The sequence below is a fragment of the Ranitomeya imitator genome, chromosome 2 (assembly GCF_032444005.1).
Source record: "Ranitomeya imitator isolate aRanImi1 chromosome 2, aRanImi1.pri, whole genome shotgun sequence".
In the NCBI taxonomy this organism is placed as follows: domain Eukaryota; kingdom Metazoa; phylum Chordata; class Amphibia; order Anura; family Dendrobatidae; genus Ranitomeya; species Ranitomeya imitator.
Genome location: NC_091283.1, coordinates 578,128,614 through 578,152,402, shown reverse-complemented (window position 1 = coordinate 578,152,402; position 23,789 = coordinate 578,128,614). Strand labels below are relative to the sequence as shown.

General features: G+C 46.9%; 1 protein-coding gene across 5 annotated transcripts in view; it reads right to left on the bottom strand.

Moving 5' to 3' along the window:
• Positions 1 to 22,598, bottom strand: part of NCOA5 (nuclear receptor coactivator 5) — a 55,155-nt gene extending 32,557 nt beyond the window's left edge. Inside the window, exon 1 of one of the 5 annotated variants that reach the window (XM_069752194.1) lies at positions 22,374 to 22,598. The gene's annotated coding sequence lies outside the window, so the exon portion shown is untranslated. The remainder of the gene's footprint in view (positions 1 to 22,373) is intronic. The other 4 variants (XM_069752197.1, XM_069752198.1, XM_069752196.1 and 1 more) reach the window with 4 other exon arrangements.
• Between the last annotated feature and the right edge of the window lie 1,191 nt (positions 22,599 to 23,789).

The following is a 23,789-nucleotide window of genomic DNA, read 5'->3' as shown; positions in this document are numbered from 1 at the left end:
TTCTGGCACTTGGCCACTCTCTTCCCATTCCCGTGTAGCGGTGGGATATGGGGTAATGAAGGGTTAATGCCACCTTGCTATTGTAAGGTGACATTAAGCCTAATTAATAATGGAGAGGCGTCAGTTATGACACCTATCCATTATTAATCCAATTGAATGAAAGGGTTAAATAAAACACAAACACATTATTTAAAATTATTTTAATGAAATAAAAACAATCGTTGTTGGAGTATTTTATTCTACGCCCAATCCAGTCACTGAAGACCCTCGTTCTGTGAAAGAAAAAACATAATAAACCAACAATATACTTACCCTCCGCAGATCTGTAACGTCCAACGATGTAAATCCTTCTGAAGGGGTTAAAACATTTTGCAGCAAGGAGCTTTGCTAATGCAGGCTGTTCCTCGCTGCAAAACCCCAGGGAATGAGTCTAAATATAGATCAATGAGCTATATTTAGCTTCATTTGCGGTGAGGCGCCCTCTGCTGGCTGTTTATAGATCGTGGGAACTTGCCTAGAAAGCCTGGGAGCTTTCTAGGAAATTTCTCACGATCTATGAACATCCAGCAGAGGGCGCCTCACCGCAAATGAAGCTAAATGTAGCTCATTGATCTATATTTAGACTCATTCCCTGGGGTTTTGCAGCGAGGAGCAGCCTGCATTAGCAAAGCTCCTTGCTGCAAAATGTTTTAACCCCTTCAGAAGGATTTACATCGTTGGACGTTACAGATCTGCGGAGGGTAAGTATATTGTTGGTTTATTATGTTTTTTCTTTCACAGAACGAGGGACTTCAGTGACTGGATTGGGCGTAGAATAAAATACTCCAACAACCATTGTTTTTATTTCATTAAAATAATTTTAAATAATGTGTTTGTGTTTTATTTAACCCTTTCATTCAATTGGATTAATAATGGATAGGTGTCATAACTGACGCCTCTCCATTATTAATTAGGCTTAATGTCACCTTACAATAGCAAGGTGGCATTAACCCTTCATTACCCCATATCCCACCGCTACACGGGAATGGGAAGAGAGTGGCCAAGTGCCAGAATAGGCGCATCTTCCAGATGTGCCTGTTCTGGGGTGGCTGGGGGCAGATATTTTTAGCCAGGGGGGGGCCAATAACCATGGACCCTCTCCAGGCTATTAATATCTGCCCTCAGTCACTGGCTTTACTACTCTGGCGGAGAAAATTGCGCGGGAGCCCACGCTAATTTTTTCCGCCATTTAACCCTTTATTTTAAGAGCTAGAACGGCCAAATTTTGCAGATACACACTACTGACATTAGTAGTGTGGAATCTGCAAAAAAATGGAGAGAAGACATGGTTTACTGTATGTAAACCATGTCTCAAATCATGTCGGGTTTTAGGAAGGAGAATGAAAAAGCCGGTAATTGAATTACCGGCTTTCAAGCTGTGTAGCGCTGGAAAAAATATTAATATATATACATCTGTGTCTAATGATATATATATATATATATATATATATATATATATATATATATATATATATATATATATATATATATATATATATATATATATATATATATATATATATATATATAACAGTATATATATCTTTTTTTTTCCTTTTGGGACACATGGATCATTTCTATAGCGGTATGTTGGTTTTGCAAGCCTGCGAGAAAACCACGCAGTACGGATGCCATACGGATTACATACGGAAGATGCCATGCGCAAAAAACGCTGACACACCCTGCCTACGGAGGAGCTACGGACCACTATTTTCGGGACATTTCAGCGTATTACGGCCGTAATATACGGACCGTATTTTCATACGCTGAGTGTGAAGCCGGCCTAAGGCTGGTTTCACACTTGCGTTTTTGTCTGCAGCGTTTTTTTAAAAAAAAAAAGGCATGCGTTTTTTTCCCCCTGTATTTAACATTGAAAACGCATGCGTTTTTTTGTGTATGCGTTTGGTCGCGTTTTGCAACGCATGCGTTTTTTTTTCTAAAATGCTACTTGTAGTATTTTTAGAAGCGTTTTTTGGACCAAAAAAAAAACGCATGCGTTTTCATGCGTTTTTTTGGGGTCAAAAAATGCATTGGAGTCAATGGGGATGCATGCGTTTTTTGGTGCACGCGTTTTTTGCGTTAAAAAACGCACGCGTTTTTTGCGTTAAAAAACGCACGCGTTTTTTGCGTTAAAAAACGCATGCGTTTTTTTATTAAAAACCCTGAAAACAAACTAATATGACACCCCCCAACGTAAAGGTGATAAAGGGATCCTAACCCTACCCCTAACCCTAAGGGATCCTAACCCTACCCCTATCCCTACCCCCTTTATGGTTAGGGGTAGGGTTAGGATCCCTAAGGGTTAGGGGTAGGGTTAGGATCCCTTTAGGGTTAGGGTTATGATCCCTACCCCTAACCCTAACTATTTGTTTATAGTGGGTTTTTTACTTTATTTTAATGATTGGCAGCTGTCACACATTTCTCAGCATGCGTTTAAAAAACGCAAACGCATGAAAAAACGCATGTAAACGCGGTAAAACGCCGAGGTTTTTACACCACATGCAAAAACGCATGCGTCAAAAAAACGCAGCGTTTGCATGCGTTTTTTCACCATGCGTTTTTTGCGTTTTTTACCGCAAAAACGCACCCAAAAAACGCAAATGTGAAACCAGCCTAAAACCTGGCTTTTGCTGGCAAACTAATCAGGGGCTCCTATGTTGAAAGAGGCTGCGTGTCATGGAGAGCCTCACCTTTCACTAGGAAATAAAACACCTTATTCCTCATGCAGCACCGTGTTAAGCTCGGCCATCTGAAAACGGTCCTCATTTGAAGTTAACATGTTTTCATGAACTTTGGACGTTACTAGATAAAGCTACATTATAAACCAGAACAAAGATAAAGGGCATTGCTTGCCTACAGTCACTGCTTAAAAATATTACAACCTTGAAGGATTTTTTTTTTAAAGGGAACCTGTCACCCCGAAAATCGCGGGTGAGGTAATCCCACCGCCATCAGGGGCTTATCTGCAGCATTCTGTAATGCTGTAGATAAGCCCCCGATGTTACCTGAAAAAGGAGAAAAAGACGTTAGATTATACTCACCCAGGGGCGGTCCCGCTGCTGGTCAGGTCGGATGGGCATCTCTGGTCCGCTGCGGCGCCTCCTATCTTCTTTCCATGACGTCCTCTTCTGATCTTTAGCCACGGCTCCGGCGCAGGCGTACTTTGCTCTGCCCTGTTGAGGGCAGACAAAGTACTGCAGTGCGCAGGCGCCGAGCCTCTGACCTTTCCGGCGCCTGCGCACTGAAGTACTATCCTCTGCCCTCAAGAGGGCAGAGCAAAGTACGCCTGCGCCGGAGCCATGGCTGAAGATCAGAAGAGGACGTCATGGAAAGAAGATAGGAGGCGCCGGAGCGGACCGGGGACGCCCATCCGACCTGACCAGCAGCGGGACCGCCCCTGGGTGAGTATAATCTAACGTCTTTTTCTCCTTTTTCAGGTAACATCGGGGGCTTATCTACAGCATTACAGAATGCTGCAGATAAGCCCCTGATGCCGGTGGGATTACCTCACCCGCGATTTTCGGGGTGACAGGTTCCCTTTAAAATATGTATAGCAAAAAGTGTCGCCCTTTCTCAACACAAGCTAGGCCAGAGTATGCACTAGGCCTTAGTAACTTTGTGTTGAGGGTAACATCATTGCTCCATCCACTATTGCCTCCAGTAATGTTTTGGCAATGATGACAAAACATCTTTTCACAAAGACTATATAAAGTTAAAAGGGCTATAAAGGAATATAAAATATGGTAAAGCAAAGTGTTCTTCAAATAAAGGTGACGAAGGTGACGCATTCGGTTTTTTTGTAACCTTAATTTTAACCTGCTACAGTTCTTCAGTACTTCTGGTTTATGGGCATTATGTCCAAGCCCCAGTAAGATACAAATGTTCTCAGAGGAGAAGAAAACAAAAAACTACACAGCTTTTGACAGAAAGACATAAGTAGTACTTTTCCCATCATACTAGTGCTAAAAGGCACTGACCCACGACAGATGACAACAGCAAGTTGCAGTTGTTTTTAGTGGTGCGACTTGTATGAGACCTGCTGTTTAAACGACATGCCACTATGTAGCCCCAGTCTCATCCATACATCACTGAGCCATTACCACTTCTACATCAGTCTTTATTTCGGGTAAGGCTACTTTCACACTAGCGTCGGAATCTCCCCGTCGCAATGCGTCAGGGAGAGATTCAGACGCTAGCGTTTAGCGCATTGCACAATGAAGGCAGCGGATGCATTTCTCCGGCGCATCCGCTGCCCCATTGTAAGGTGCGGGGAGGTGGGAGCGGAGTTCCGGCCGCGCATGCGCGGTCGGAAAAAGCGGTCCGTCAGGAGCAAAAAAACGTTACATGTAGCGTTTTTTGCTCCCGACGGTCCGCAGAAGCACGACGCATCCGTCGCTCGACGGATGCGACGTGTGGCAATCCGTCGCAAATGCGTCGTCAATACAAGTCTATGGGGAAAAAACGCATCCTGCAAGCACTTTTGCAGGATACGTTTTTTCTGCAAAACGACGCATTGTGACGGATTGCAGAAAACGCTAGTGTGAAACTAGCCTTACATTGGTTTCATAGGTCACACATTCCTTCATATGGAACATTTTGTTCTGCATCCAGATGCTTAGCAACTAAACTCAAAATTACAATGCATGGTTAGGATGTGTGCACACATCTTTAAGACACCAGGAAACCTGCTGAAGTTTTCCTAGGAAAAGCTGGCAGTTTATATCCTGAAGCAGCTTCACTGACATTATTGACTGCATCCATTTTCTATTCTATAGATTAAACTATAACTCGAGAGCGGCTTCCTAGAGGAAGCTGTCCAATCAGTGAACATACAATTTCATTTAACGGCTTCATGGTTTCCGAACCCTCGAAGGGGTTAAAATAATTAACAAAAGACTAAACATGTGCACAGCAACGTCATTTTCACATTGCAGAGCATAGTTTTCATTTTCTGAGGTTGCTTTGGGGCACTTTTTGAGGCAGGTTCCAGACAAAATTCACCTGAAAAAGATGATGTACACAACCTCTTGTACCCTCTCCCCAATCTACAGTTTGTTTTGGAGAAAAAAAGCTAGACTTTACTAACCCTCTCCTGGTGCAGCACCGAGTCGTTATTGCCTGCAGCGCAGAAGTTAGTAAGAGTTTCCTGACCAGGTCAATTTTTCAGTTCTGACCAGTGTCAGTTTATGTAGTAGTAACTCTGGAACATTTCAAATCCCAGTGATTCTGAGATTGTTTTTTTGGGTGACACATTGTTCCTTATGCTATTTGTAACTTTAAATCAAAATATTTCAAGCTTCGTTATGAAACTATGAAAAATTTTGCAGCTTTAAGTTTTGATGCCCGTAAACAAGATAGTCATGCCACACAAAATTTAAAGGTACCACATCCCATCTGAAGTGACTGAGGGTCCTATGATAGAAAGCATTAAGCTACTTACTGGTAGCGGCATTTTTCGGAGGCCCATGACAGCACTACGAGAGAGGGGATCCGCCCTTCAGGAACAGGAAACCTACAGATACAAAAGGGCGGCACCTCTCCCCATGCATCAGTTGTATTTCAGAGCCTGAGAGGACTACCGCGGTTAGTAGCACACAAATATACATTATATACAGTTTATGTACAAAAATAATCCATCATATTGAACTATATACCACACTTGAGATCTATCTATCTCATTATATATACTATAGGAAGTGCAACCCCCACGTGAATAGGGAGGGAACTAAGGGTGCTGTCATGGGCCTCCGAAAAATGCCGCTACCAGTAAGTAGCTTAATGCTTTATTCGGATTCCCATGACAGCACTACGAGAGAATTACAGAGATGTAAACTACCTTAGGGAGGGACTATAGCCTGCAGCACCCTTAACCCGAAGGTGAGATCAGAAGAGAACCCCAAGTCCAACCTATAGTGCTTGAAAAAGGTGGAAGGGGATGACCACGTAGCTGCCTTACATATCTGGTCGATCGACACTCCAGATCTTTCAGCCCAGGATGTAGCCATGGCGCGGGTGGAATGTGCCCTCAGATTCTGCGGAGCCGGACCTCCACCTGCAGTATAAGCCAGAGAGATAGCCTCCCTAATCCACTTCGCTAGCGTGTACTTTGAAACTCTAAGACCTTTCCTGGGACCTTGGAAGGATAGAAACAACGCATCCTCTCTCTTCCAAGCATCAGTGACTGATATATATTCTAATAGACATCTCCTAACATCTAATGTATGGAGTAACTCCTCTTTGGAATTAGAAAGATTAGGGAGAAATGACGGTAACACTATCTCCTGAGATCTGTGAAAATCTGAGGCCACTTTTGGTAAATAAGCTGGATCTGGTCTGAGGACTACTCTGTCCTGTAAAAATTCTGTATAAGGGGACAGCCTAGAAAGAGCCTGTATGTCTCCTACCCTACGAGCAGATGTAATTGCCACCAAAAACGCTGTTTTGAGGGATAGTAATTTAAGTGAGGCTGAATGTAAGGGCTCAAATGGTTCCTTAGTCAAGGCTGAAAGGACTAGATTGAGATCCCAAGGCATTGACCTATTCCTGTGTATAGGTCTGGATCTACTAGATGCTTTGATAAACCTTGATACCCAATAATTACCCGCAATGTTACAAGAAAATAGAGCCCCCAGGGCTGATACTTGTACTTTTAGTGTACTTGTGGATAGAATTAGCTCTAGCCCCCTCTGCAGGAATTCTAGAATCTGGTTGATTGGTATACCCTCTTCAATATTAAAATTTGAAGAGGCCAGAAACTTCCTCCAAGTTCTAGAGTAGATCTTAGTTGTTATGTTTTTCCTACTCTTCATAAGGGTATCAATTAGGTTTGGAGAAAAACCTCTGCTTTTTAACAATGACCTCTCAAAAACCATGCCGTCAAATGGAGACCCTTCACTTGTGGATGGTTGATCGGACCTTGATGAAGTAAGTCCGGAATGTCCGGCAGCACCCAGGGGTCTTTCACGGACATGGTCCTGAGCCAGGAAAACCAAGCTCTTCTGGGCCAGAACGGAGCGATCAGTATGACTCTCGCTTGATCCTCCCTTATCTTTCTGACCACCAGCGGCAATAGATTGAGCGGGGGGAACGCATATGCCAATCGGAAATCCCATCTGATCAGGAAGGCATCCACTGCCAGTGGATATTCCCTGGGATTTAAGGAACAGAAATTTATCGTCTTTCTGTTGTGCTTGGTGGCAAATAAGTCCACTTCTGGATGACCCCACATGCGGACAATCCGGTTGAAGATCTTTGTGTTCAGAGACCATTCTCCTTGTTTTAAGGTGCTTCGACTTAGAAAGTCTGCTCTTATATTCTCTCTCCCTCTTATGTGAACTGCGGATAAAGATAGAAAATGGTTTTCTGCTGTCTGGAGCAGGCGATCCGCTACTTCCATCAGGGACTTGGAGCGTGTTCCACCCTGGTGATTCACATAGGCCACTGCCACCTGGTTGTCGGAGAGGATTTTGACATGGTGACCCTGTAGATATACGAGGAGTTCTTTAATTGAGAATTCAATTGCCATTAACTCCTTCTGATTGGAAGAGGCTGATGTTTGGGGATCCCATAACCCCTGGACTACTACGTCACCCATGTGTTACCCCCACCCCGTGGGGCTGGCGTCCGTCGTAATTACCCGAGTCACTTGAGTCACCCAGGGAACTCCTGCTGACAGATTGTCTTCCTCTAGCCACCATTTAAGAGATGCCAGAACCTCTGGACTCAATGTCATCTGACCCTGCAAGGAACCCTGTAAGACTATCATAATTCAGTACTTCAAACTGTAAAGGTCTGGAGTGGAACTGTGCCCAACAGACGGCGGGAATACAGGAAGTTAGGGAACCTAATAAAGACATAGCCTGTCTAAGAGTCATGGTTGGTTTATTAATTGCTTTTAATACCTGTTGTTGGATATGGAGCAGTTTATCAGGTGGAAGACGGCATTGTTGGGACTCGGAATCTAACAGCAGCCCTAGAAATCTCTGGGTTTTTAGGGGTTGTAATCGGGATTTTTCATAGTTTATAATCCAGCCCAGATGTTCTAGTTTGGACATAGCTGTTTTTACCTGAGCAAGGCAATGGTCTGCTGAGTTTCCAACTATCAGGAAATCATCCAGATAAGGGATTATGAGGATATCAGATTCACGTAAGTGCGCCATGACCTCCGCAACAACTTTAGTGAATACTCTGGGAGACGTTGAGAGGCCGAAGGGAAGGGCTCTAAATTGAAAGTGTCGAACAATACCCCCCATAGACACCGCCACACGTAGAAACCTCTGAAAGTTTTCATGGATAGGAACATGATAATACGCATCTTTTAAGTCCACAACTACCATGAAGCAGTGTTTGAACAACATTTTTATTGCAGAGCTGATTGACTCCATTTTAAATGTGGCCTTAACCAGGTATTCATTAAGGGATTTAAGGTTAATAATAGTCCTAAATGACCTGTCTGGTTTTTGAATCAGAAATAGAGGAGAGTAGAATCCACTCCCTCTTTCTGACTCTGGGACCTCAATCAGCACGTTTTTAAGGCATAAACTCACAACTTCTGCCTCTAAAGCCGTCTGTTCAATAGTGGAGGAGCGTAAGGGGGTTAACAAATTTATCCCGAGGCCAGTGAATAAATTCCAATTTCAGACCTTCTGAAATAATACCTCGGACCCAGTCACTATTTGAGATGTTAGTCCATGCGGAAGAGAAGGCTGACAATCTCCCTCCCACAGGGATTGCTAGTCATTGGTCCGGTTTCTTACGTTCTTTTGAGGAACGGCGGAACATGTAACCCGTACCTTTCCTGCGTCTATCCTCAAATCTAAAATTCTCTCTAGAGGGCGAGGATGCGCGCTTCCTTCCGCGACCAAATCTCCTCCTGTTGAATGGACGCCGAAAAGAGGCTGATGACAAACTAGGGAATTTTTTCTTGTCATCTCCAGCCTTTTCAAGCAGCTCATCCAAGGTTGGCCCAAAGAGATATTCCCCTTTGCATGGAATAGCGCATAATTTGGACCTTGATTGAATGTCACCCGACCAACATTTCAACCACAGGGCTCTACGAGCCGCGTTGGAGAGTCCTGCTGCTCTGGCCGCCATTCTGACCGAATCGACCGACGCGTCCGACAGGAAAGCCACAGCATCTTGAATCACCGGAAGCGCACTTAGAATAGAACTTCTGGAAGCGCCTTCTTTAAGCTGGGATTCCAACTGTTCCAGCCAGACCATTAGGGATCTGGCTGTACAAGTCGCAGCCACTGCCGGTCTCAAGGATCCGGCTGCCATCTCCCAAGTACCTTTAAGGAAAGTATCCGCCTTCCTGTCAAGAGGGTCTTTAAGGGATCCCATGTCCTCGAAAGGTAATGCGGCTCTCTTTGATGCCTTTGCCACAGCGGCATCTAATTTAGGGGCCTTGTCCCAGGTATCCACAGTCGTATCCTCAAAGGGATACCTGCGTTTTAAAGCTGGTGGTAATGAGCCTTTCTTCTCCGGTTTCTTCCATTCTCGGAGAATCAGGTCTTGAATTTTATCATTCACCGGGAAGGATCTACGCTTCTTGTGTTCCAAGCCACTGAACATTAGCCCAAGACGGGAAAGCTGAGTCTTAGGTTCTTCTAGGCCCATCGTACCTCTGACCGACTTAACTAATTTATCCACCCGGTCCAGAGGCAGACAGAATCGGCCAGATTCCTCTTCTGATGACGAGGAAGAGAGATTTGAGCCATAAGAACCTTCCTCTTTATCTTCCTCTGACGAATCAGAGATCACCGAGGCTCTCTGTTTTGAACTTCCCGCCTGGGACATAGACCGCAGGGATTCCCTTACTTCTGTACGGATCATCTCACGTAGATTAGCCGTAGAAGCAGATTCTTCCGCTACCTAGGGGAGGACAATAAGGGTGATACCATCTATCTAGCCTGATGTCACTCAACCCCTCCACTCCTGTAGACCTCACCATCTGTTGTATACAGGAGGCGCATAATTTTTTAGTATAAGAATCTGGTAACGGGACTTCACACAGGGCACACTCCTTATGTTTCGACTTTGCACTTTTCTTCCCCTAGAATGACAAAGTATAAGGGGCCCGCGTCACTGAGTGAGCATTCACGTAGATCTCTTACCAGTGTACGCCAACAAAGGTACCGGAACACGAGGGGGTTCTTTGCCAGTCGATGCTCTAGATCCCTGCTTGGACGAGCTTTTACGGCTGGACTGGTCACTCCTGGCATGCTCCTTCTCCGTGGGCTTTTGTCGCACCTCCTCCGACAGCTGAAGCTGCCGCTCACCATCACTCTCCATGATGTGGATGTGACCAAAGGCAGAGCTCTAAATCCAGCTCCTGCTTAAATCCCCCTCAGATCCGGTCAGCAGGCTGCCTGGCGCTACTCTCATTGGTTCCTGCTGATGAGGCAACAGCTGGGGGGTCAGCGCAGTGTGTGAGGAGTCCGGCGTTCAGGATCGATGGGCGCCGCCATCTTGGATGAACTGCGCATGCGCAGTTCCCCAGTGACCCGGAAGCGCCTGCTGACTCTGCCCCCTCGACGTCACTGCACCCGAAAACGCTCCAGCTAACGCTGAGAGCGATGCAGGACGCCGAAGAGCACGCAGCAGCGCTCCGGATAGCGTTCCCCTCCTGGCACCGCTACCTCACCACCGCGCTGCACCACCACATGAACCGAAGGAGCGCTATACTTACCGGGGCCGGCGCTGAAGGAGATCAGGAATCCTCTGGACTCTGCTCCCTGCTGTCTACGTCACTGACGTGCAGTCCAGCCAGGACCACCGTGACATCTTCCAGGGGCTTCCGCACCAGCCGAGGTAGGAGACCCCCCCGCTACCTGATTCGGTCCGGCCGGCCTGGGATCCATTACGAGATTCATCTGTAGGATCCTGTCCCTTCAGGAACAGGAAACCAACTGATGCATAGGGAGAGGTGCCGCCCTTTTGTATCTGTAGGTTTCCTGTTCCTGAAGGGCGGATCCCCTCTCTCGTAGTGCTGTCATGGGAATCCGAATAAAAATTACATTTTAATCACATTATGTTTTAGCCCCAAATTTTAAAATTTTCACATGGTGAAAACTGGCAACAAAGTTTGTTACACTCTCTGCTTAACATGGTAATACCCTATATATGACTACAGTACTGCTCAGCCACACAAACTCTGAATATTCTTTTTCTGTCAGGTTTTAAATTTCAGTTAAGGGACTAGCACATACGAGAACCCTTGAAAAGGGTTGCAAGCTTGCATATTTTGGCCAAAAAATTGAGCAATAGCTCAGGTAATGTATTTTGTACATTATTTTCATCCATGCATGCATGTTCGTTGAGTGTATGTGGTGCCTGTCCTTGTGGGGTCCACTTACACAGTGCTGGGCAGCCCATCTGATCCATTAGTATTGGCGTCATCAATAGGCTGTAAGAAAAACACTGCAAGGAACTGCTGACTTGACATCAGAGCTGCCGACAAGAATAGGCACTTGAAGCAACAGACTCTGTAGTAGACCAAAAGAGTGAGTAAAGGTACTGTCACACTAGACGATATCGCTAGCGATCCGTGACGTTGCAGCGTCCTCGCTAGCGATATCGTCCAGTGTGACAGGCAGCAGCGATCAGGCCCCTGCTGGGAGATCGCTGGTTGGGGAAGAAAGTCCAGAACTTTATTTCGTCGCTGGACTCCCCGTAGACATCGCTGAATCGGCGTGTGTGACACCGATTCAGCGATGTCTTCGCTGGTAACCAGGGTAAACATCGGGTAACTAAGCGCAGGGCCGCGCTTAGTAACCCGATGTTTACCCTGGTTACCATCCTAAAAGTAAAAAAACAAACACTACATACTTACCTACCGCTGTCTGTCCTCCAGCGCTGTGCTCTGCTCTCCTCCTGCTCTGGCTGTGAGCGTCGGTCAGCCGGAAAGCAGAGCGGTGACGTCACCGCTCTGCTTTCTGGCTGCCCGGCGCTCACAGCCAGACCAGAGAAGCAGAGCGCCGAGGACAGACAGCGGAAGGTAAGTATGTAGCGTTTGTTTTTTTACTTTTTAGGATGGTAACCAGGGTAAACATCGGGTTACTAAGCGCGGCCCTGCGCTTACTTACCCGATGTTTACCCTGGTTACCGGGGACCTCGGGATCGTTGGTCGCTGGAGAGCTGTCTGTGTGACAGCTCTCCAGCGACCAAACAGTGATCCGGATCGTTGTCGGTATCGCTGCAGCGTCGCTATGTGTGACGGTACCTTAAGAGTGTTTTTTTCCTTTTGTAAAACAAACTGCAGCCGGGAGACCAAAAAAATCCCTTTAAGGCCACGAGCAAATGTTGAGTATTTGGTCAGTATTTTACCTCCGTATTTGTAAGCCAAAACCACGTCACCACTTCTGCATTTTTTACCAGCTCCTGGTTTTGGTTTACAAATATGGAGGTAAAAAACAGGTCAAACACTGAACGTGTGCACATGGCCCAAGAATGATGTTATATCACCGCTTTTAATGTAAATGCCCTCATTCACATTAGACTGGTCCAGACAACATAAGCCAACAGTAATGTACAAAGACAGATTATGTTGGGCAGTTAGAATTTTAACACCAAATCCTCTCGATCATCAGGAGCTAATCTACTGCCAGACCTATAACGCAGAAGCTCTCGATTGATGTGTATGTGGGGGAATTGGGAGATACAGAAAGCAGTCAAATGAGTGCTCAGCCAACAGCTATCATGTAGCCAGCTTTAATCCATAGCAAACAACTACTTCCCGCTTTTAGGCTATGTGCACACGTTGCGGATTGTATGCGTTTTTTGCAGAGTTATTTCGCTGCGAAAACACATACACAACACAGCCCATTGAATTCAATGGGATTCCGCAATGCTGTGCCATATTCGCCATTTTCCGATACCAGCAGCGTCTCCATTTTTCATGATCTCGGGTCGGGTGAGGGCTTATTTTTTGCGTGCCGAGCTGACGTTTTTAATGATACCATTTTGGTGCAGATACGTTCTTTTGATCGCCTGTTATTGCATTTTAATGCAATGTCGCGGCGTCAAAAAACGTAATTCTGGCGTTTCAATTTTTTGGGGGGCTACGCTGTTTAGCGATCAGGTTAATGCTTTTTTTATTGATAGATCGGGTGATTCTGAACGCGGCGATATACATGTGTAGGTTTGACTATTTTTATTGTTTTATTTTGAATGGGGCGATTTAAACTTATATTTTTTTTCATATTTTTTTAAACTTTTTTTTTTTTTTTTTTTTTTTACTTTTGCTATGCTTCAATAGCCTCCATGGGAGGCTAGAAGCTGGCACAACTCAATCGGCTCAGCTACATGGGAGCTATCATTAGATCGCTCCTATGTAGCTGAAATCCTGCATTGCAGCAGCACTCCATCTGCGCACGCGCGGCCTCAGGAAGATGGCCGCCCCCACCGATGACAAGGGTAATAGCGCAGATCGCGCGCTTTTTCTTCACCTGCGCGCGATCTCTTCTGCGCACGCGTAGCATCCCGCGGCCATTTTCCTGAAGCCCCGTGCAGCAGAGCACTCCATCTGCGCACGCGCGGCCCCAGGAAGATGGCCGCCCCCACCGATGAAAGGGATAACAGCGCAGATCGCGCGCTGTTTCTTCACGTGCGCGCAGGGAATTCGGCACTTGGACATGCGCACACCACTACGCCACCAACGGAAAGCTGGGGAAGAAAAGAGCGATGTCACCACGCCCACCCGACCAGCCTGATTGACAGGCGAAAACGGCGACTTTGGTAATGTATTTCTCAGCATAGGTGGGGAATCAGGGTACACTACATACACTATAGTAACGCACAGCGCAGGCCCTATATAACAGTATTTATATCTCAATCTGAAAAAACGGGGTGACAGGTTCCCTTTAAAGTAAAAGTATGGCCACAATGCCCTGTTATTTGCAGCCTGGTTCTGGTTTAATTCACGTTAGAAGTTTTGGTGCAATAGCCTCTTCGTGAATAGGGCCGTCGGCAGCTCTGCAGTAGCCCCTCCGCATTCTTATGAGCCCATTTTAAATTTTGCGCTGGTGCCGCCCGCAGAGCTTGCACACATTCATGACCCACTGCAGGTTGCTAGCGAACAGTGAACTCACTGAGCTCAACTTGCGTGAGCTCAAGTGACATTTTCTCACAGTGCTGAGGTCATCGCAGTTCAGCCCAGCTGGGAACACAGCCTCGATGATCTGCAGTAACCTCTATTGGGTCACCGCAGTGATTCTCAGCCTGGACGGTCGCATCTTGGCAACGTCCAGGTTGCAAACCAATTATCCCCAGACATGAATTACGGCGTTGGACAGAAAGTCAGACAGGTTGGGGATATTTTTTATTTTTGATTCATTACAGGAGAAAGAGGGCTTCGGTGGAATTAGGAGAGTATAAACTATGTTTGTTATTTTTAAATAAAAATGGAAAAGCGTGTTTTGTTTTTATTTCCCTGAAATGAAGTGTCATTAGAGATCATCGGTTCAGGGGCTGAGCTAGTTTCTGCGTGATGTGCACAATGACAGCGCAGTTTCTTGCTGGCTCAGATCCGCAGTAAGAAACTGGAAGCAGAGCACCATCACTTCCCATTGTCAGAATACCCGGTGTGCAGAGACCAAGCGCCACCTCTGCAAGTGACATCCCTGTTCTCTGCATGCCAGGTATTCTGGCAACGCACACTGACTGTGCTCTCTGTTGCCGATTGGATACTGATGATTGGCCCTTGTCAGTGCAAAGTATGAGATCTAATTTGGCTAAGGGAGAGGCTCTGGAAGGGTACCGTCACACAGTGGCACTTTGGTCGCTAGGATGGCACGATCCGTGACGTTCCAGCGATATCCTTACGATCTCGCTGTGTCTGACACGCTACTGCGATCAGGGACCCCGCTGAGAATCGTACGTCGTAGTAGATAGTTTGAAACTTTCTTTCGTCGCTGGATCTCCTGCTGACATCGCTGAATCGGCGTGTGTGACGCCGATTCAGCGATGTCTTCACTGGTAACAAGGGTAAACATCGGGTTACTAAGCGCAGGGCCGCGCTTAGTAACCCGATATTTACCCTGGTTACCAGTGTAAATGTAAAAAAAAAAAAAAAAAACACTACATACTTACATTCCCGGTGTCTGGTCAGGTCCCTCGCCTTCAGCTTCCCGCACTGACTGGTGAGCGCCAGCCGGCCGTAAAGAACAGCGGTTACGTCACCGCTCTGCTTTCCGGCGCTCACTGTCAGTGCAGAGAAGCACAGCGCCGAGGGACGCGACAGGAATGTAAGTATGTAGTGTTTGTTTTTTTTTACGTTTACGCTGGTAACCAGGGTAAACATCGGGTTACTAAGCGCGGCCCTGCGCTTAGTAACCCGATGTTTACCCTGGTTACCGGGGACTTCGGGATCGTTGGTCGCTGGAGTGGTGTGTGACAGCTCTCCAGCGACCAAACAGCGACGCTGCAGCGATCGACATCGTTGTCGTATCGCTGCAGCGTCGTTTTAGTGTGACGGTACCCTTAGGGGTAAAGTTTCTCCTTGTGAAGAGTGACACACCAGCTCTGGCTTGTCAAGCTAAGGAGGCTTATTCGCTGTACAATGCTACTCTGGGAAATTTATATTAGAAAATAGTTTACATCACGGGTGGGGAACATGCAGTGACTTCATGCGGTCCTGTGCTTTTCTACTGGTGATCTGTGTTCCCCACCAGTGCTGTATGCGCTTCCTGCGTGTGATGTGCAGACAGCGCCTCCTGCGTGTGATGTGCAGACAGCGCCTCCTGCGTGTGATGTGCAGACAGCGCCTCCTGCGTGTGATGTGCAGACAGCGCCTCCGCGACTACTATGTGGTGTATATACAGCTGTCTCAGCGTCTCCTATGTGATGTGATTTACATAGCTTATTATATTGACACAAACCTGGAAAAGCAGCTGTGAGAAGTAACATGACCATTATCACCTAACATCACAGCTGCACCAAAATAAAAGCAGCTCCAGCTGTCACATTAAAGGTGAGTAACTGTAATTGTTTGACTAAATATACCGGGGTAATTTTCAAGGTGATTATTTTTGTGTGACCCCCCAAATGATGGTAGAAATTTCTAAATGGGCCCCGGCTGGAGAAAATGCAATCCAGGGGTGGGGAACCTATCGCACTAAATAGATAAAAATGAATGTTCATCCTAAATCCCTATTTTGGACCACCCATTTAAAATAACCTCTGGTGGCAGACTCTCTGTCCCACCTAGAGAACTTAGCAGCTCAGTTACATATTACGAATAATGTGTCTGTCTCTGGAATAAGACATCGGATCACAGGTATCGTTTTACTCAGCTTCCTATGAACTGTATGCACATATAGACAATATAGGAGGGTTGATCCTACTTACAGATTCACATTAACCCCTTAGTGACAGAGCCAATTTGGAACTTAGGCTACTTTCACACTAGCGTCGGCCCGTCGCAGTGCGTCGGCCCGTCGCAGTGCGTCGGGCCGACGTACCGACGCATCCTGTCTCAACGCTGCACAATGGGGGCAGCGGATGCATTATTACAACGCATCCGCTGCCCCATTGTGAGTTGGGGGGAGGAGGGGGCGGAGTTCCGGCCACGACACACCAAAAACGTTACAAGCAACGGCGGTTGTGATGTGTGACAATGCGTCGCTAATACAAGCCTATGGAGAAAAAACGCATCCTGCAGACAACTTTGCAGAATGCATTTTTTTCTGCAAAACGACGCATTGTGACGGAGGCCAAACAACGCTAGTGTGAAAGTAGCCTTAAAGGGAACCTGTCACCCCGTTTTTTCAGATTGAGATAAAAATACTGTTAAATAGGGTCTGCGCTGTGCGTTACAATAGTGTATGTAGTGTACCCTGATTCCCCACCTATGCTGCGAAATACATTACCAAAGTGGCCTTTTTCACTTGTCAATCAGGCTGGTCAGGTCAGGTGGGCGTGGTGACATCGCTCTTTTCTTCCCCAGCTTTCCGTTGGTGGCGTAGTGGGGTGCGCATGTCCAAGTGCCGAATCCACTGCACGCAGGTGAAGAAAAAGCGAGCGATCTGCGCTATTACCCTTGTCATTGTCGGCTTCAGGAAAATGGCCGCCGCGATCTCCATCTGCGCACGCGCGGCATCCCGCGGCCATTTTCCTGAAGCCCCGTGCAGCAGAGCACTCCATCTGCGCACGCGTGGCCTCAAGAAGATGGCCGCCCCCACCGATGACAAGGGTAATAGCGCAGATCGCGAGATCGCATGCTTTTTCTTCACCTGTGCGCAGTGGATTCGGCACTGCGACATGCGCACACCACTACGCCACCAACGGAAAGCTGGGGAAGAAAAGAGCGATGTCACCACGCCCACCTGACCAGCCTGATTGACAGGCGAAAACGGCGACTTTGGTAATGTATTTCGCAGCATAGGTGGGGAATCAGGGTACACTACATACACTATTGTAACGCACAGCGCAGGCCCTATTTAACAGTATTTTTATCTCAATCTGAAAAAACGGGGTGACAGGTTCCCTTTAACGACCAAGAAATTTCTAACAATTCTGACCACTATCACGTTATGCGGTTATAACTCTGGAATCATGCCGATTCTGAGACGGTTTTTTATTGTGACATATTGTACTTCATGTTAGTGGTAAAATTTCTTCGATATGACTGGCGTTTATTTATGAAAAAAAAAAATATGGCAAAAATGTGGAAGATTTTCAAACTTTGAATTTTTATACTCTTAAATCAGAGAGATATCACACAAAATAGTTACTGCATTTTTCAGACTATAAGACGCAGTCTTCCCCCACAAATATTTTTTTTTTTTTAAGGGAAAATGGGGGTGCGTCTTTTAGTCGGAATATACTTACAAATACTGTGGCGGCAGCAGGAGTCGGGCGATTCTGTGGCGGTCCCGGTCCGATGAGAACACTCCCTTCCCAGGCTGGTGTGGCAGTGCTCTTTGGTGCGGTGGGCTCCACCGGCATTTTGTGAAAGCCCAGAGGCCACCCGCACATCCATTGTTGCGATGTGGTGGTCTCTGGGAAAATGGCCGCCGGGTGTGGTCATTGTGGTGCACGCTCCGATTGAGATCTTGGCAAAGAACTTGTCTACTGCGATCTCGGGACAAGATCTTGTTGCCGATATCTCAATCTGCTGCGATGCAGTGGCCTCCGGGAAAACGGTTGCCGGGGGCGGCGCATGTTCAAATTGAGATCTTGTCCCGAGATCTCGGGATGAGATCTTGCTGCCAACATCTCAATCTGAGCATGCGTTGCCCCCAGTGGCCATTTTCCAAGAGGCCACCGCATCACAGCAATGAATGTGTGGGAGCCTACGGGCTTTCATGAAATGCAGGCGGAGATCCCACACCACAAAGCACCACCGCCACACCAGCCTGGGTGACCACGATCCACCAGCGCTGCCGATCCCCCTGGTAAGCTGAATTGAACTGTAAGATGGACCCCCATTTGACACATTAATTTTTTTCCCTATTTTCCTTCGGAAAATTTGGGGTGCGTCTTATGGTCCGGTGCATCTTATAGTCCAAAAAAAATAAGGTAATAAGCAACATTTCCTGCATGTGTACTTTATATCAGCACAATTCTGGAAACAATGTTCTTTGTTAGGAAGTTATAAGGGTTAAAAGTTTTCTAATTTTTCCAACAAAATTTACAAAACCATTTTTTTTAGAGACCACTTCACATATGAAGTGAGTTGGGGGGGGGGTCAATATAGCAGAAAATACCCAAAAGTGACACCATTCTAAAAAATTGCACACTTCAAGGTACACAAAACCACATTCAAGAAGTTTATTAACCATTCAGGTGCTTCACGAGAACTAAAGCAAAGTGGAAGGAAAAAAATTAACATTTTACTTTTTTCACAAAAATCTTTGGAACCAATTTTTTTTATTTTTACAAGGGTATCAAAAGACAATGGACCACAAAATTTCTTGTGCAATTTCTCCTGAGTACGCCGATACACCGCATGTGGGGGTAAGCTATTGTTTGTGCGCATGGAAGGGAGGGAGCACCATTTAACTTTTTGAACACAAAATCGGCTACAATCAATGATGGGTGCCATGTCACATTTGGAGACCCCCCAGATGTACCTAAACAGTGGTACCCCCCAATTCAAATTCCAACCATAGATCAACCAGATATCTTCCCTCTCGTAATCACAGGTCCTCCCAAAACCTTCTCTCCTCCACACTTATTCGCTCCTCACCCAACTGAATCCAAGACTTCTCCTGAATATCCCCCATCCTCTGGAATTCTTTGCCCCAACACCTCCATCAACCACATTCGGATCCTTCAGATGGAACCAGAAAACCCATCTCTTCAGGAAAGCTTACAGCCTGCACTGACCCCACTGCCTCCTCACCACCACCAGAGCTACCTCCTCACCAACACCGGAGCTACTGCAAGCCCCCAACCCACTGTCTCCTTCACCACCATCCTGTAGAATGTAAGCCTCACAAGGGCAGAATCCTCGCCCCTCTGTATCAATCTGTAATTGTTAGTTTGCTTGCTATGATATCTGTAAGGCTAGTTTCACACTAGCGTTTTGCTGATCTGCAAACTTCCTCCGTGAAGCCCCACCCTCGGCCACACCTCCGCCGCTAGCTCCGCCCACTTCTGCATGCGGCCGGCATGCGGCCTGTGTACCTATCTTTAACATTAGGTACGCAAGTCGTGCAGCTGTATGCGGATGCTTCCGCATGCGTCGTTTTGATGCGGAGAAAAAAAATTGCTACAAGCTGCATCCTACGCTGGTCGCGGCATCGTCATCCGCATATAGCGGCAAGACCTGCGTACCTAATATTAAAGATAGGTACGCAGGTCGCATGCAGCAGTAGGCGGAGTTAGCGGCAGAGGTGCAGCCAAGGGCAGGGCTTCACGGAGGAAGTCCGCAGCCCTCCGCAGATCAGCAAAACGCGAAAATGAAATCGGCCTAATTTGTATGTCACCCCTTCTCATGTACAGCACCATGGAATCAATGGTGCTATATATTATTATTATTATTATTAACCTACTTTAGCCAAACCCTAACTAATAAACAGGGGATGATAAAGTGGGGGGTTTACTTACTTTTTTTTTTTATTTTGATCACTGTGATAGGGTCTATTACAGTGATCAAAATGAAGCAATGAAAAAAAAATTTCCTATTTTTGCCGGTTGGCAGATCTCAGCGGGCGCACTGCACATGTGCCCACCATTTTCTCCTGTAAAAAGATGCTGGCGGCCTAGGGGACTTCACGGGGGGATTGCAGGGACAACAGAGGTACTGAGGAGGAAATCAGGGGACTATATTCCTATTAAAGGGAACCTGTCACCCCGTTTTTTCAGATTGAGATAAAAATACTGTTAAATAGCCGAAATTGCACCTCGGCTTCAGGAAAATGGCCGCCGCGATCTCCATCTGCGCACACGCGGCATCCCGCGGCCATTTTCCTGAAGCCCCGTGCAGCAGAGCACTCCATCTGCGCACGCGCGGCCTCAGGAAGATGGCCGCCCCCACCGATGACAAGGGGTAATAGCGCAGATCGCGCGCTTTTTCTTCACCTGCACGCAGTGGATTCGGCACTTGGACATGCGCACACCACTACGCCACCAACGGAAAGCTGAGGAAGAAACAGTGATGTCACCACGCCCACCCGACCTGACCAGCCTGATTGACAGGCGAAAACGGCGACTTTGGTAATGTATTTCGCAGCATAGGTGGGGAATCAGGGTACACTACATACACTATTGTAACGCACAGCGCAGGCCCTATTTAACAGTATTTTTATCTCAATCTGAAAAAACGGGGTGACAGGTTCCCTTTAAATGGAAAATCTGATTTATTTATTTTGTTGCAGTCGGCGTTATACCGCTAGTAATGGCGATCGCAACACCGGGGTCGGTAAAAACAAACACGAATCATGTTCTCTGGGGGCCGCTATACACTTATTTCTCAGCGCCGTTAAAAAGCGGCGCTGTGGTTTAAAGGGAACCTGTCACCCCGAAATTCGCGGGTGAGGTAAGCCCACCGGCATCAGGGGCTTATCTACAGCATTCTGTAATGCTGTAGATAAGCCCCCGATATTACCTAAAAGATGAGAAAAAGACGTTATATTATACTCACCCAGGGGCGGTCCCGCTGCTGGTCCGGTTGGATGGGCGTCTCTGGTCTGCTGCGGCGCCTCCCATCTTCATTACAAGACGTCCTCTTCTGATCTTCAGCCACGGCTCCAGCGCAGGCGTACTTTGCTCTGCCCTGTTGAGGGCAAAGTACTGCAGTGCGCAGGCGCCGGGCCTCTGACCTTTCCGGCGCCTGCGCACTGCAGTACTATCCTCTGCCCTCAAGAGGGCAGAGCAAAGTACGCCTGCGCCGGAGCCGTGGCTGAAGATCAGAAGAGGACGTCTTGTAATGAAGATGGGAGGTGCCGCAGCAGATCGGAGACACCCGTTTGACCTGACCAGCAGCAGGACCGCTCCTGGGTGAGTATAATATAACGTCTTTTTCTCCTCTTTTAGGCAACATCGGGGGCTTATCTACAGCATTACAGAATGCTGTAGATAAGCCCCTGATGCCGGTGGGCTTACCTCACCCGCGATTTTCGGGGTGACAGGTTCCCTTTAAGTACCCTTAACTGCCACCGTTAAAAGGCGTATCGGTGGCCGTTAAGGGGTTAAAATGCATATTTAAAAGAGGTTGTCCATTACTCTTTTCATTTATGACTTCGGATAGGTCATTAATGCGGGGTCCCCACACCGGCACCCCACAGATCAGCTGGGTCAGGAAGTACCCACTTGCTGAGCTGATCCGTCCACTGATGGTGGTCGGGGGCTTGGTACTGCACATCGCCTCCTATTGAAATCAGTGATGCAGATGTGTAGCCCCCTGCAGCGGTTACTATCAGAGGACTAGCTTGGTAAGAGAGTACATCCGGCCGGCTGACCGGTGTGTTAGTTTGCACTTTGGAGGGTCGCACCACGGTCTGCTACATGCCAGCGCCAACTGGAGATATGATTGGTTTCATCAGATCAGTGACTACATGAACGGGATTAAAACCAAGGAGCAGCAAAGTAACAGTAATCATCACAGTATCAAATAAGGAACACCTGACAAATTCACATCACGGAAAATCCGGCTCCATGCACGTAGTGTAAATATACATGTAACCACCGTGTCGGAGTCTGCACTCATCACTACCGTAGCAGTGCATTACCGCAGCAGTGCATTACCGCTGCTGCACCTTGTAAACCGTGGTACAGCATGGCATGGCCGGGGCCTCATCGTGCGCGCCATAGTGCGCAGGCAGAACACATGCATATTGCCGCCAATGCACTGCCCGACGTGCACAATCACCGTTAAACATGGCGCTCACCTACTCCGAGCGTCGTCCTTGCTTTCTCTGCACACGAAACCGTTCCCGAACACAAAGCCTGCTCACGTCCCGGAGCGCCCCACAACGAAGTCTTGCTTTACGGCAAACCCCGCCTATCTCCTTGGCCTCGGAAAGCCGAGCGCTTGCGATTTGCCGCGCCAGAATCGTGACGTCACCTTCCTGACCAACCTTCCGTCGCCATCTTGTCTCCGAACGGTTCTTGTCAGTTAATGGCTGGTGATGACGTAGAACACGTTACCTGCTCAATTCTTATTTCAAAATACGTTAAATAAACGTTATGTCAGAAAAAAAACAAGAGAATGTAGTTCTGTCATAAAGAGCTGGTTAGTTTTCCTCACGGGCCAGAAGTCACTGGCAGATTTGCTTAGGGCATAATGCGTTATATCTTTTCTGAGGTAAAATATGTTCACATCTGTTTTTAAACACAACTGTATTTCTTTTTTCTGCCTGTAGCCTTGCCAATTCAGATAAAAATCAAAGAAAAAGGCATAAATACTTAAAAATTTACAAAGGAATATTAAACATGCTCCAGCCTTGAGGCTATGTGCACACGCTGCGGATTACTCTGCAGATTTTTCCAGACTGATTTTGGTAAATCCGCAGGTAATCCGCACTGCGGATTTACCTCATTTTTTGTGCGGATTTCGCCTGCAGTTTTACATCTGCGGATTCCTATTATGGAGCAGGTGTAAAAGCGCTGTGGAATCCGCATAAAGAATTGACATGCTGCGGAATAAACAACGCTACGTTTCCGCAGCATGTGCACTGCAGATGTTGTTTTCCATAGGTTTACATGGTACTGTAAACTCATGGAAAGCTGCTGCGAATCTGCAGCGGACAATCCCCTGCGGATCCGCAGCTAAATCTGCAGCGTGTGCACATACCCTTAGGAAGTAAGCTGGTTTCGGCCTCTGGAGCCCTCAGGTTTTTCAGCATGGTGGCTCAGAGATTAGAACCTGATGGGGCACTGGATTCAAATCCCCCCAATGTGGTTTCCTCCCACACGCCGTAGACATACTGAGGGTATTTTCACACTGGACATTTTTGCTGCTTTTTTCTGCAGCAAAACGTGATTTCTTGGTTGGAAATAAGCTGCGGCAAAAACGCAGGTTTAGTTGCGTTTTTAGTGCATTTTTTGGGCTAACTTGTGTCTGTTTGTCCATGTTAATGTCCCTGACTTTTCTACAGAAAAAAAACTGCAAACAATGATACCTTCATTTTTTCAACACCCATTCAAGCCAATGGGTGAAAAACTCTGCAAAAACGCTGAAGTGGCATGGTCTATGTTCAAAAAAAGCAGCAAAGCACAAAATCTTGATGACAAAAAAAACAATGTGTGTATGAGATTTTTGAAATCCCATAGGCTTTGCTGGTACTGTAAAAAGCAGCTGAAAA